We start from the raw sequence: 13,454 nt of genomic DNA on the forward strand, positions 1-13,454 counted from the left end.
CACAATGATCTACAAGGCTAACCCACCTGGGAGGGTTCTGGGTTCCCATCCAGAGACTTCCTTAAATAAGCCAGACCTGTACATGCCCATGATTCAGGGCAGGCTGAGAGTGGCAAGACATGGCTGGGGATGTGTTCTCTCTCTCTCTCTCTCAGAAAAATAAATAAATAATCTCCAAAATGAGAGAGAGAGAGAGAGAGAGAGAGAAATGAACTGTACCAGATAATTTTTTATTTCAACAAAGTCTGGTGGCCCTGGGATATAGCCCCCAAGCTGGCATAGGAAGTAAGCATAAGTAGGAGAATTCTACAAACTTCTAGGTCAAACCTCTAAAAAACCTCTAACCTTGACTAGCCACCAACCCCTTCCGTGTCTTCAAATGCGCTGACTAGGACTGGTGGGGATTGCTGTCGATCCGGGAAGGCTGGAATAGGCAGGCTTCTAGAGGCGTGGTACAAGACTCCCTTCACGATGCAGTGTGGTTATAATTTCTCCTTCCTAAACCTATCTTTTACATCAGCTACATAATATATTTAGTACTTAACAAGTTTTGAAATATTTTTATGATCTCATTTGAGCTTTACAGTAATCTTATCCTCACTTCTTAAGATATGGGGAAGATCAAATTCAGGGGCAATGTTCCCCACGTAGCAATGAGGATTTGCTTCACACAATTTCTTTAACCCCTGTGAGCATAATCCCCGAATGTGGCACAACGAGCAGAATCTACCACGTGTGAGTGGGCACAAGGGTGACACATCCACTTACCTCTGCCCTTTAAAAGCCACTGGGAATGCACCGGCAAGACTGTCTTTGCATTCACTGCTTCTTACATATGGCCCAGAGCAGGCTTCCGCACTAGTGTCTTTGGGAGAGGTGTGAAAAAGATTTCTCTCTGAGTCCAGGAGAGTGGGCTGTTCGAATCCTCCTGGAGACAAAAGAAAGAATTGGTTCCAGTGCCTTTTTCAATCTTAACAGCTTTCAGATGACACATTGGGAGTCACTTATACAGACTTGAATATACCCAAAAGTGTTTCTCGCCAAGCCTTCCCACAGTCTACATGTGCCAATGCAGATCACTTTATTTTAAAAGGTTACGTGTTATATAAATCCCACACAAGTAGCTGTCTTAGATTTTTCTCTACCCCATTGGACTTTTGAGGGCTTTTCTCTATATTTTCCATATTTAACTGGCGTCTAACTGACTTACTGTCACCCGCAAGGCAATGTTCATTTCAGTAAACCACCTTCCCAAGGTAGCAGTCACTGGAAGTCCTGCTCGATTCATCAGTAAACCTTACCATTTAGCAGCCCAGACGCGGTGGCGCACGCTGCTGAGGTACTGTGCTCTGCAAGTGCCCCATGTGCGTGGCCTCTGCTCAGTCCCCAGCCCCGCCTAAAGGCCATGCGCACTGGTTAGCCCAGCAGCATGGGGAGACTGAGGGGGGACGATCTTCAGCTCCAGGTTGGCCTAGGCAACATGGAAAGGAGTCCTGTGAAAGAGCTGTACTTGGTGGTGCACTAGAGTCCCAGTCAGGAGGATCATGACACAGCGAGATCTTGTCTTGAAATAAACAATGAAAAAAATCCTACTGCTTAGGAGTCACCACCCTATCCAGCTGACAAGCTAACTACAAATTTAAAAGGCAACATTCTGGGGAGTCTGTTTTCTTTTTGACTACTAAAGCAAGCCAATACATTGTATAACTTATGCCCCAAAGTGTGGGAGTTGTGTGTGTGTGTGTGTGTGTGTGTGTGTGTGTTTTGCAAGAAATTCTTGGCATCGTCTTTGACTCTCTCCCTTAACCAATGTGCCAACCGTACCTGGCCCCCTGCTACAGGTGGATCCTTGGCAGAACATGCTTCCCTAGCTCCTCTTAGCAACCAGAATTCTGCCTTACCTGTTTTTAAAAGCAAGGACTCTCTGTGTTCAATATGTTCTAGCACAAAAAGGCACAGTAAACCTCAGCAGGGATATGTGGGAGCAAGGATACTTGGTGCTGGCTATGACTAAAGTCAGTGTCCTACCCCCATGACAGCCCTTACAGGGCCATCCTGTCACCTTTCACAAGTTGGAAAATAAGATTTTATTCCCAATTATTTATTACTATAAATACTATCTTAATTTTACTTGATGTCATTCTTTTTTGTGATTAATATATGTTATAATCTGTTATATTTTCTGTTCGTCTTACAATATGCCATGAGATAGATTATTTTAAATAATATTTACATAGATTACACACACACACACACACACACACACTCTCTCACACATATACATATAGAAAGAGAGAAATTTTTGCTATAGGTTATGTATACTCACCAGAGAGACAGAGAGAGACAGAAAGCAAAAAATCACTCCCTGGAGGTGATGGCCACTCCACAATCCCTTCTCCTCCCTTCTCCTCTAGCGATTTTGGGCACAGATATGCCTGGCATGACTTTTAGCTGACAGGTCTGGAACTTGAACCATGGTTGACCATGTGGAAGAGCAGCAATGTAAACATTATACCGTATGCTGGTCCCCATAGATAATATTTTAGAGATAAGAGATTAATCTTCCATCATACCATAACAATGAACCATTCCATGAACAAGTTTTAGTAGAATAGCAACCAAGGGAAACATGGACAAAGCATTCACTGATGGGATCTTTGTCACCACTTGTTTTTTTTTTTTTTTCCTCCTTACAATAGCATTGTTTATTCTTCTTTAACCTGTATAATTTTCATTAATGCAAATTTTTTCATTCAAGTAATTCCAGGTTTAATTACTGTTAATGTAATTTTAGGTCAGCTTGCTGGATGACATAAATCCCATGCTTTATATATGCAGAGTCAAAGTTTAATTCTTCCATCTTGACAGCACATTGTAAAAGCGGGTCATGAGTCAGCTCTATAGCCTGCTGTTTAAGGCAGCTCTATTGTACATGGTTGACTCTGCGTGGTTCGAGTACTGGACCTGGAGGCTAGAAAAACACCCTATGCACATATGCGTGTGCATCCCAAACCCCCTAAGTAGGGAGAGATGCAAAATAAGAGATTGCAGCATGTCCATTCCCCATGGGAGGATGGGTGCTTTCCCACATTCCCTCTCTGTCTCTCTGACTTTAGTGAGTGTATGTACCCTGTAGCCAAAAACAAAAGTGACTATATAGGGACCAGCAGTTAGCGTAATGGCTGTGTTACTGAACTACCATGTAGTCGATCACGGTTTGAGTCCTGGACCCAGTGGCTTAAACTCATGCCAGGTGTGTGTGCATGCATGGCCAAGATCCCAAGAGGAGAACGGAGGAGAAGGGATTGCAGCGTGGCCATCCTTCCTGAAGGATGATTTCTCGCTTTCTATCTCTCTGTCTCTCTCTCTGTCTTTCTGGTGAGTGCACACGCCCTTATAGCAATAGGTCAGCTTGCTGGATGACATAAATCCCATGCTTTATATATGCAGAGTCAAAGTTTAATTCTTCCATCTTGACAGCACATTGTAAAAGCGGGTCATGAGTCAGCTCTATAGCCTGCTGTTTAAGGCAGCTCTATTGTACATGGTTGACTCTGCGTGGTTCGAGTACTGGACCTGGAGGCTAGAAAAACACCCTATGCACATATGCGTGTGCATCCCAAACCCCCTAAGTAGGGAGAGATGCAAAATAAGAGATTGCAGCATGTCCATTCCCCATGGGAGGATGGGTGCTTTCCCACATTCCCTCTCTGTCTCTCTGACTTTAGTGAGTGTATGTACCCTGTAGCCAAAAACAAAAGTGACTATATAGGGACCAGCAGTTAGCGTAATGGCTGTGTTACTGAACTACCATGTAGTCGATCACGGTTTGAGTCCTGGACCCAGTGGCTTAAACTCATGCCAGGTGTGTGTGCATGCATGGCCAAGATCCCAAGAGGAGAACGGAGGAGAAGGGATTGCAGCGTGGCCATCCTTCCTGAAGGATGATTTCTCGCTTTCTATCTCTCTGTCTCTCTCTCTGTCTTTCTGGTGAGTGCACACGCCCTTATAGCAAAAACCTCTCCCCCCCCACCAAAAAAAAGTGACTCTATATAAACATGAATGCTTTAAAACCTTTAGAGAGGACTATATACATATTTATTCATAATTGTTATTTATAAATTTATAGTATTTAAAGAGCATAGTTATTTTGAGTATAAACCAAATATTATTTATAAATTAAGAGTATATGTGCATATACATTATAAATATGTGTGTATGCTTTTTCTAGATTTTTTAAATGCAGTCTTAGTAAAATATGCATACATACTCAATTTTTAGATTTCATGTTTGAGTCTGCCACTGAGTGCAATGAGCAATTTTTTCAAATCAGTTTTTATATTATTTATTTGCTGGAAATGAAAACAACATGAAATTATACTTTAATAGTGGATTGCCAATGCAATTATAACTTATTTTCCCCAACCATCTCTATTTTTGGTAGATGATTAGTGCCCCGTGGGATCCAGAGACTTCTCTGATCGAGAGCTGTTTGTTTTCTGCTTGCTGCAATTATATATTACACATACACCAATGATGAGTAGCCTCATGTGTTGGGATAAATATGCTATTATAAGTTCAAATGCTTAGATACTTTTTCGATGTTTATTTGAGCTGAGCAAAACATAGTGGTTTGAGTTCACAGGGGGCTTACATAAACCTTTTGGGGGAGAATTTCAGCTCACAGGGGTTTGTAAGCAGATGGCATATGCAAGCAATCACACTTCTCCTTGGTGGGAGGAATGGCATTCTCAGGGTAACAAAATGAGAGAGGGAGGTGCCATGACAAGTCTGTTCTCAGAGTCTCCACCTGGGCTTTCCCCACTGGGCGGAGACACTACATACACATTTGAAGAATAATACGGAATCAGAATGCAGTAACGTATTCTCTCTACACCTCTGGACTGGCCCACCCCCATTCTCCCTCTAGGAGCCTTAGAACCAAGTTAGACCACCTCACTGTTACAAACCGACAGGAGATTTTGCTGGAATTCGATGAAAATGTTTAGGAATGCTAGGACCCTCAACTATTGATTCCTTATTCTCACAAAAGACTGCTTGTGGAGCGGTACACAGGAAATGATTTCAAAGTGGGAATCCAAGAGTCGCTTTTATTAAAATTGTACCAGTTAGACCCAATTCTTTCATGCGTGGACCTCTGGAAAATTGGTGAGAAGAGAAGAAAAAACCCTCTACTTTCCAGCCAGCTCCATCCAGTCCCCATTTAAATCTTGGCAGAATCATTTTGTCCAATGTTATACAGACCCAAACTAGGCTAGCCAGTGGTATGGTGGCTAAGGCACCTGGATCCCACATGGACAACTGCACAGTTCAAGTCCCAAATTCAGCAGTTTGAAAAAATATTCCAGTTCCCGGTGCCGGCCCAAAATCCTGAGAGGAGAATGGAGAAGGGGTGGCCATCCTACCCTGGGTGCATAATTTCTCTCTCTCTCTCTCTCTCTCCAGCAAGTGCATGCACCCTATAGGAAAACAAACAAACAAACAAACAAACAAACATAGAGAAAGAGGAAAGCCCTAAACTGGTTTAATGAATGCATAGATTTGGGGTGAGTAGGGACTGAGGTAATAGGGAAAAAAAGAAATCAGATGAGAAAAGAGGAGGGCGAGGGAAGAGGAAAACAGGAAGAAGGCAAGAGGCAAAAAGGGAAGGGAAACTTTCTTACCCCTTGGTGTCCCATTCACTAATAAGCCTGTCTCAATAAAGTCTTACAATCTGACAGAAGCTGTAGCTTCTTCCCTGAGAGGAGAAATGACAGTTGAGTTGGTCAGAGAAGACAGTGATTTTTGTCTCTCTGCCAAGTCACTGTGTTTTAAAATAACTAGAGCTGTCTAAGCAGTCCCCAGGTCATTGGCTCTAAAAAGAATTATGACAATAAATGTTTGCGGGAGAGAATGACACCCAGATGTGCCCTAGGACAGTTCTGTGACTTGACCAGTGAAACCATATAAACAGACCAAAGCTGACTTCTGTCATTCTGGTGACACTGGGAGAACAAAACAAAAGAAAACAAACGAACAAAGTCTTCCCTTAAAGACTAGAAGGGTAGATAGAGAAAACAATTGACAAGACTCCACTCTTTTATCTTGCATGTTTGTTCGTTATATATGTGTATTTTAAAGGGATTCTTTAATATCTGGATGAATATGGATTTGTCCAGAGTTACAGAGAATCCTGATTACTGTAAAGAAATTATCACTGGTGATATTTGAATATTTTTTACTCCAAGCTCACTTATATGCACTGAAACAAACCTTGAAATATAAGGTTTCACAGGGCCAGATGGGGGCGTGGTAGCTAAGGACTCTGGATTCCACATGGCTAACTGCCCGGTTTGAGTGGACTCCATGGCTTGAAGAACACACTGGATGCATGTGCACACATGTCCAAAATCCTGAGAGAATGGAGAAGGAACTGTGGCACAGCTATATACCCCCAGAGGGTGTTTTCTCACTTTCCCTCTCTCTCTCTTTCTGTATCTGGCAAAAACACATGCTCTATAGTATGCTTAAAAATTAATTAATTGATTTTCCCAAAGAGATGTAATACCTAAATAGACCCTTTACATTTCTTTGTGTCATACCATTTCCAAATGGCTATTACTCCAAAACTGTGAACAGAAACTTGTTCTAGTCTTTTACATCCATTTTTTCCCCAAAGAAGCCACAAGTGTAACAAACAGCAATGCTACTTAGAGCTGAAATTCCATCACTTCACCAGTATGCAGTTTAGCCAATTCTTAATAAATCTCATGTGTGCAAAGTGTATTATAATTAAGGAAAGTACCATGCTAAATCCTAAAAGCATGATAGAGAGTACCTTGAAATCAATGACTATTTCTTAAAACTTGCTTTTAAAAAAAAATGGTAATATCAGTTCTAATCATTTATGCCAAATGCTTACTGTTTAGATAGAATCACCATGCTGCTCAATAGTGAATATGGGGGTCAGCAGGTGGAGCAGTGGTTAAAAGGCACTAGACTCCCACACGGCCCAACAGCTGTTCAAGTCCCAAACCTGGCAGCTTGCTTTCTCACTTTCCCTCTCTCTTTCCTTCTCTCTCTTTCTCACTCTGTCCCACTCTGGTCAAATTAAAACACTTAAATAAAGTTAAATAAAATAATTCTTTTAAAAATAGTGAATATGTATATCTTTAAATGTGAAGGCTGCATTTGAGTAGAACAAAAAATGCCTTTCAGATATGCACACACTCATAGTATTTTGTTCACACATCATGATAATGCTAAAGAAAGAAGGAAAGAAAAAGAAAAAGGGAGGAAGGAAGTAAAACAGAAAGGAGAGAGGGAGAAACATTAGCCAATTATCACATCAGAATCTAAGACCCAAAATGAGCAAATCCAAAGGTATTACAAAGGAAAGGAACTGGGGATCTGGAACACTGGTATGTTGAAGAGGGAGATCTCACGGGTGAATTGAAGGCTGTTTAATATTTAAGCTTCATTCCATTAATAAAGCAGTTGTTTTATACTTCATGGCCAAAACCAGGAACAATACATTTATAAGAAACAGATTTAAGATTTTTAATCTTCAAACTAGGAGTAGTTGTACTGGTTTCTGCAATGAGAGGTAAACCAGAATCTGAGGGGACACTGTGGAAGGGATGGCTCTTGGTACCCCACATCAACGGGACAGCCAAAGGACTCATGAAAATGTGGCTAAGTGAGGGAAACTGTTATGAGATGATAAATGTGAAGTGTTTAAATGTCCACTGGGATTACGGAAATACTTGAGGGAAAAAACTTGATAAAAGACTACATTCCCTCTGGTTAATTAGTGTAGATTATTAGGCATTACAGCAAAACATATTTTTTTAGAAATTTTTTTTTTTTTTGGAGAGATTTTCACTGTAGGGCGCGTGCGCTCGCCAGACAGACAGAGAGAGACATAGAGACAGAAAGCGAGAAATCCCCCCCCAGGGGGGATGGTCACGCCGCAATCCCTTCTCCTCCATTCTCCTCTCGGGATCTTGGGCACGCACGCACACATGCCCGGCGTGAGTTTTAAGCCACCAGGTCCGGGACACGAACCGCGGTCGACTACGTGGGAGTCCAGCGACATAGCCATTACGCTAACTGCTGGTTCCCTAGAATTTTTTGTTTAACTTTATTTATTATTATTATTTAATTTGCTAGAGGGCACAAATGCTCAGCAGAGAAAGAAAGAGAGGGAGAGAGGGAAAGTGAGAAAGCAAGCCACCAGGTCCAGGACTCAAACCACAGTCGGTCATGTGAGAGTCCAGCACCTCAACCACCATACCACCTTCTGACCCTGCAAAGTATATTTTCAATATATGTATTTTGTCTCTCAGAACACTTGGAACAGAAAAAAGTCTTTAGGGAAAGTTAGTTAACAATAATAATAATAATACATGGAGTATAGTTAATACTAAGTACCAAAGTTGAGTTGATTTGTTAGGAAAGTTGTACTGTAAGATGTTATTGAAGCATGCATACAGCAATTAAATGTAAAATAAGAAATTATGAAATAAAATAAAATGGAAAAATATTAAGTCTAACATAATACATACCCGCATACCCATAACCCAGCTTAAAGAAAAAAAAAAACATTGTAAACATATTCTATTTAAAAAGAAAATGTTTACAATACAGGAAAATAGGTGTGAGGCATGGAGGAACTCTGTACTATTCTTGCAATTTTCTGTCAGCCTTTTAAGTTTATTTATTTCTTCCTTAAGAGAGACAGATAGAGACAAACACCACCAACAGTGTCCTCACTCCATGACTCACCCCCAGCTTCAGCCAGCCAGCATGTCGGGCATGAGCACAAGCCCAGGATGTACAGGGAACCTCAAGATATAAACCCGGGCCTTCCCATGTGGCTTCAGCATCCCTGCTGGGCCACCATAACTGGTTTGTAAATTCAAAACTATTATAAAACAAAATGCTTATTTAAAATCAAAAAGAAAAAAGTCAAAAGCACTTACTACTATGCACAACTTTCCAATTTTGGCTTACATTCATTGAACAGTTCTTAGCACATATAATAAACCCTCAATAAATGATACATATTATAGTTACATATAAATGTGCAATGGATAGCTATTGAAAACTCTAGGAGCTAAACATAATCAGAAGAAAGGTTTAGAAATATTGACTTAGTGATCATTTGGTGGTTGACCTGGATAAATACCATAGATGCTGTGCATTCTGACAGACTGTTTAGAAAACTTCTCACTTCCTCGTACCTTGGTTTCCACATTTGTGATGATGATAATAAGTTTACCTACCTCATACAGCTTTTGTGAAGAATGAATAATTTATTAAATATAAAGTGTTTAGAACAGTGCATGGCATACAGAAAGAAATCAATAAGCACTATTAGTTATAATTACTTTATGATTGTTGGCAGTATTAATATAGCGAGTTTTTCCAAAGGACCAAATAAGGATGGTATTAACAAGATAAGAGGAAAAACAGGAATTTTTGGAGGTGACATGGTCAACTAGGACAGAAATATCCAGGAGAGATTTGGCAACATGAGACTAGAAAACTTTATACAGAAGTGATCATTTAAATGGTAAGAATAAGTAAGTCCTCTTAGACTGTAGAGAAAGAAAAGAGCTATAAAAAACTAACCTCAGCTAAAAGGTAAAAAAAGGTGGAGAAACTCATGAAGGTAGAGTAAAAAGAATGGAAAAGGAAAACTACTCAGGCTATTATAATCTCAGAAAGGAAAAGTATTTATGATAAAGTATGGGGAGTGAGCTCTGTTGAACACGTCAGAAGATACCAAATAAAATGAGGCCTAAGAAAAGCAAGAAGAGTCACTCATGACCTGAGACAAATAGTTCAAAAAAGCATACCAGAGACAGAAACCAAATTACTCATTTTATATACTCTTTTTATACAACTTCCACTTCTTTAATATAAGCTAATTTGCTCATTAAAACATGCTGGTATCTGGTGCATAGTAGCCAGTCTATAAAATTACTGGATTAATGAATAAAACAATTATTGAACTAGGCAATCATGTGAAAAATCTATATTGCAGCATCATTGTTGCATTTTAGGAAGTAGTTGTCAAAAACTATTTTCCAGCCCTCCTGATGATATAGTGGCTAAATGCTGTGCAGAGAAAGCCAAAGCCTACAAGGCTGCCTAGGGTTCAGATCCTGGCCCTGAAAGCTTACATCCTGACCTGCATGTGCCCAGGATCCTGACAGGATGAAGAAATGGCAGAAAAGGAATGAGACATGACTAGGCTCCTTTAGGTGGTCTCTCTCTCTCTCACATGCATATGTTCCCTCCAACATAATAAAAGGAAAAAAAAATTCTAATCTTAATTTTTACTGAGGAAACAAATAAAACTAAGCCCACAGAATTTCAAATTGGCAAAAACATATTTATTTTTTCTCAGAAAAAGAAATCCAATATTAAATATAACTGAGTAAATTCAGAATTAACTACATTCAACTTTTCATCAAGAGCAACAGCCATCTTTTCGGCACCTTGAAGACTATAATCATTTCTTCTCACTTTTAGAGATCCTTTTCATTTTGTTATCTGTTTGTGTGTGTGTGTGTGTGTGTGTGTGTGTGTGTGTATATACACATGCACATGTGCATGTTTTTATTATGATATGGCATGGATGAGAGAGCGAGAGAAAGGAAGAAGAGCTTTAACAGAGATTGGTCACACAGCAATCTCCTTTCTCCAATGCTCCAGCCCACTGGGACCCTGGGCATGCATACACCCAGCATGTTTGCATCCACCCAGCCAACCAGGTTGGGTACTCCAAACACAGTCGGCATGTGGCTTCCAGCTCTGTGGTCAATTAGCTACTGGGACCACAGAGACTGGGCTTCTGCACCCTGTTTTTGATAACTATCAATTGATTAGGCAGCTATGTTGCCGCATTCAAAAGTTAATATATGGAGTCTATTCTCCACTGAGATTGCTTCATAATGCAGAAAATTCTGCTTTATCAATCATCTCTTATTAAGCATTTGTCTGAATTAAATTTTTGTTATGAAAGAAATACTGTACAGTAAGTATTATAATCATTTGGAAATAATTTTCCAATTTTTTTAACTTGAGAGTCAGGGCACTAGAGAATGCAAATATGCTAAAGTCATATTTTGTTTGAAGGGTAGGTTATAAATATTCTTCATGATAATGAAATATACAGGAAAATATTTTATAAAATAGAAGATGTAGAATTACCAAATCATTAAAGATATTTTTTGAAAAATAAATGTTGACTTTAATGGATTATTATTGAGGGAATATTTATATATCTACTTTCATTGCCACATTAGAATTCTCACCAGCGTCATTATAAACAAAACTTTTCTTACTCCCTGATTGATGGCCTTTACTCACCATCTTACTCATTTTTATTGTTTGTAGTTTTATTATGTAACTAGGTATCACTAAGGAAGCGTTTAGTTTTGCCTGTTTTTTTAATGAATGTAAATGCAGTCATATCATATGTATTATGTGGGTGTGTGTCTATCTTCAAAGGAACAAAGTCAACATATTCACATGATCATTTCACAGAAGTCAATTTTAAAATGCCATGTGGATAGACAAGAAAATCAGATAGTGTATGTGTATGTGTACTCATAGTGCAATAGAATGCAGTGATAAAGATGAAACAGAAGAAAGAATCAAATTTTTAATGAAAGTTTTGTAAAGACTCAGTTGTTAAAATTAAAAGAGCTCACTTGACATGAGGAAAAAGTAAAAGGAGAAATTATACTAAACACATCTTGTGAACATTTTCTTTTTATTTCAAAGATTGCTAATCTTGTTAATTATCAATCTAAAGCTATAAAAATCTAATAATGATCATAAAGAGTCTAACCCTTAAACAGAATGAGAACGATCTTAGGAAGGAAATTTAAAAGTTCTCTTCTACCAACTTTCTGGGACATTCTCTCATAGGCAAACTTACCCATGCAATGAGATCAACTGAGACTTTTTCTTTTAAAGAATTAATTTATTTTATTTTATTGATTTTTTTAAAAAATTGCTATAGGGTAAGTGTGCTTCCACAGAGAGAGAGAGAGAAAGTGAGAAAGCAAGCCTCCAGGTCCAGGACTCAAACTATAGTCAGCCATGTGGGAGTCCAGTGCCTTAACCACCATGCCACCTGCTGGCACCAACCAGAACTTTTTAAAGATCACCAGCCAATCACTTTCATGCATCTCTCTCAGGGGATATAGACAGAATCACTTGAGATCTATAAAGCAGTATTACTACCCTGCCCGACATTTCTATTAGGTATCTCTCAAAATACATCAATACTTCCATTGATGACTTGCCTACTCTTGAAATTTTATCTTCGGAAATGAATTATGAACAATGATCTGTTTATGCACATATTTGCATATGTGTGTGCACACATGTGCATGGGTGTGCAAATGCATACGCACAAGTGAGCACCACATCTATGTAAATGAACAGAATGCAACTGGAAGGACACAAGTACATGTAGTGCGGAGTGGTTACCTGAAGGAGGTAGTAGAAACCTCATGATCACTTAATTTAGCTGAAGCTTATTTCCAACCTCATCTAGAACAATAGGCACAGACACCCATGCTCAGCAATCAACCAACATAATTATTTCCAGGTGAAGCATACAAGCACCTGCATTCCAGCCAGGGTAACTTTGAAGCAGTTTCACTGCATGGATCAATTAAGTGGAAAATATCATTTTAAAAAATCACCTAAATTTTTCAGCCCTGTTTCTTCACTATAGTAATTTCGGCAATATACAGCTATCTCTTTAAAATTTTTGAAGTTTTTTTACATTTTTACAATGTCCATGCATTTGTGGTTCAATCAGCAATAGCAATTGTTCTGATTCCCTGTGGTTCCTTAAGACAGCCCACTGAGTTGAGAGAGTTGTTATTTCTGAGTTCCTGCAGTTCACATAGATACCTAGAAAGTGATACATGTAAACAATTCCACACCTTATTCACTATGAAACTATTCATAAAACATTATTTGCCTGCTATCTAGCCTTTTGAAATTTTGTTTTTTAGTTTTGCTGAGATTAATATCAAGTTTAATTCCTTCATATTCAGAGAAAATGCTGGATATAGTTTAGATGCCTTTGAATCTGTAAAGGCTGATGTTGTGCCTTATCATGTGGTCAATCTTCAAGAAAGTACCATGCAGGATTGAGAAAAATGTGTATTTTGTTTTTTTGGGGTGGAAAGTTCTGTAGATGTCTGTCGAGTCCATCTGATTTATGGTATCATTTAGGTCCTGAATCTCTTTGCTTAGTTTTTGTCTTGACCTGTCTAAAGGAGACAATGGGGTGTTGAGATCTCCAGCAATTATTGGGTTATTGTTTTGCTACCAATGTGTTTATCATTATTGAACTGTAGTTTCATAACTGTTCTATAAATTCCTTGAGGATGGAATCACTTTTGTTTAAAACTCAA

This window comes from Tupaia chinensis, unplaced genomic scaffold (genome assembly GCF_000334495.1).
Source record: "Tupaia chinensis unplaced genomic scaffold, TupChi_1.0 Scaffold000690_1, whole genome shotgun sequence".
Taxonomy (NCBI): Eukaryota; Metazoa; Chordata; class Mammalia; order Scandentia; family Tupaiidae; genus Tupaia; species Tupaia belangeri.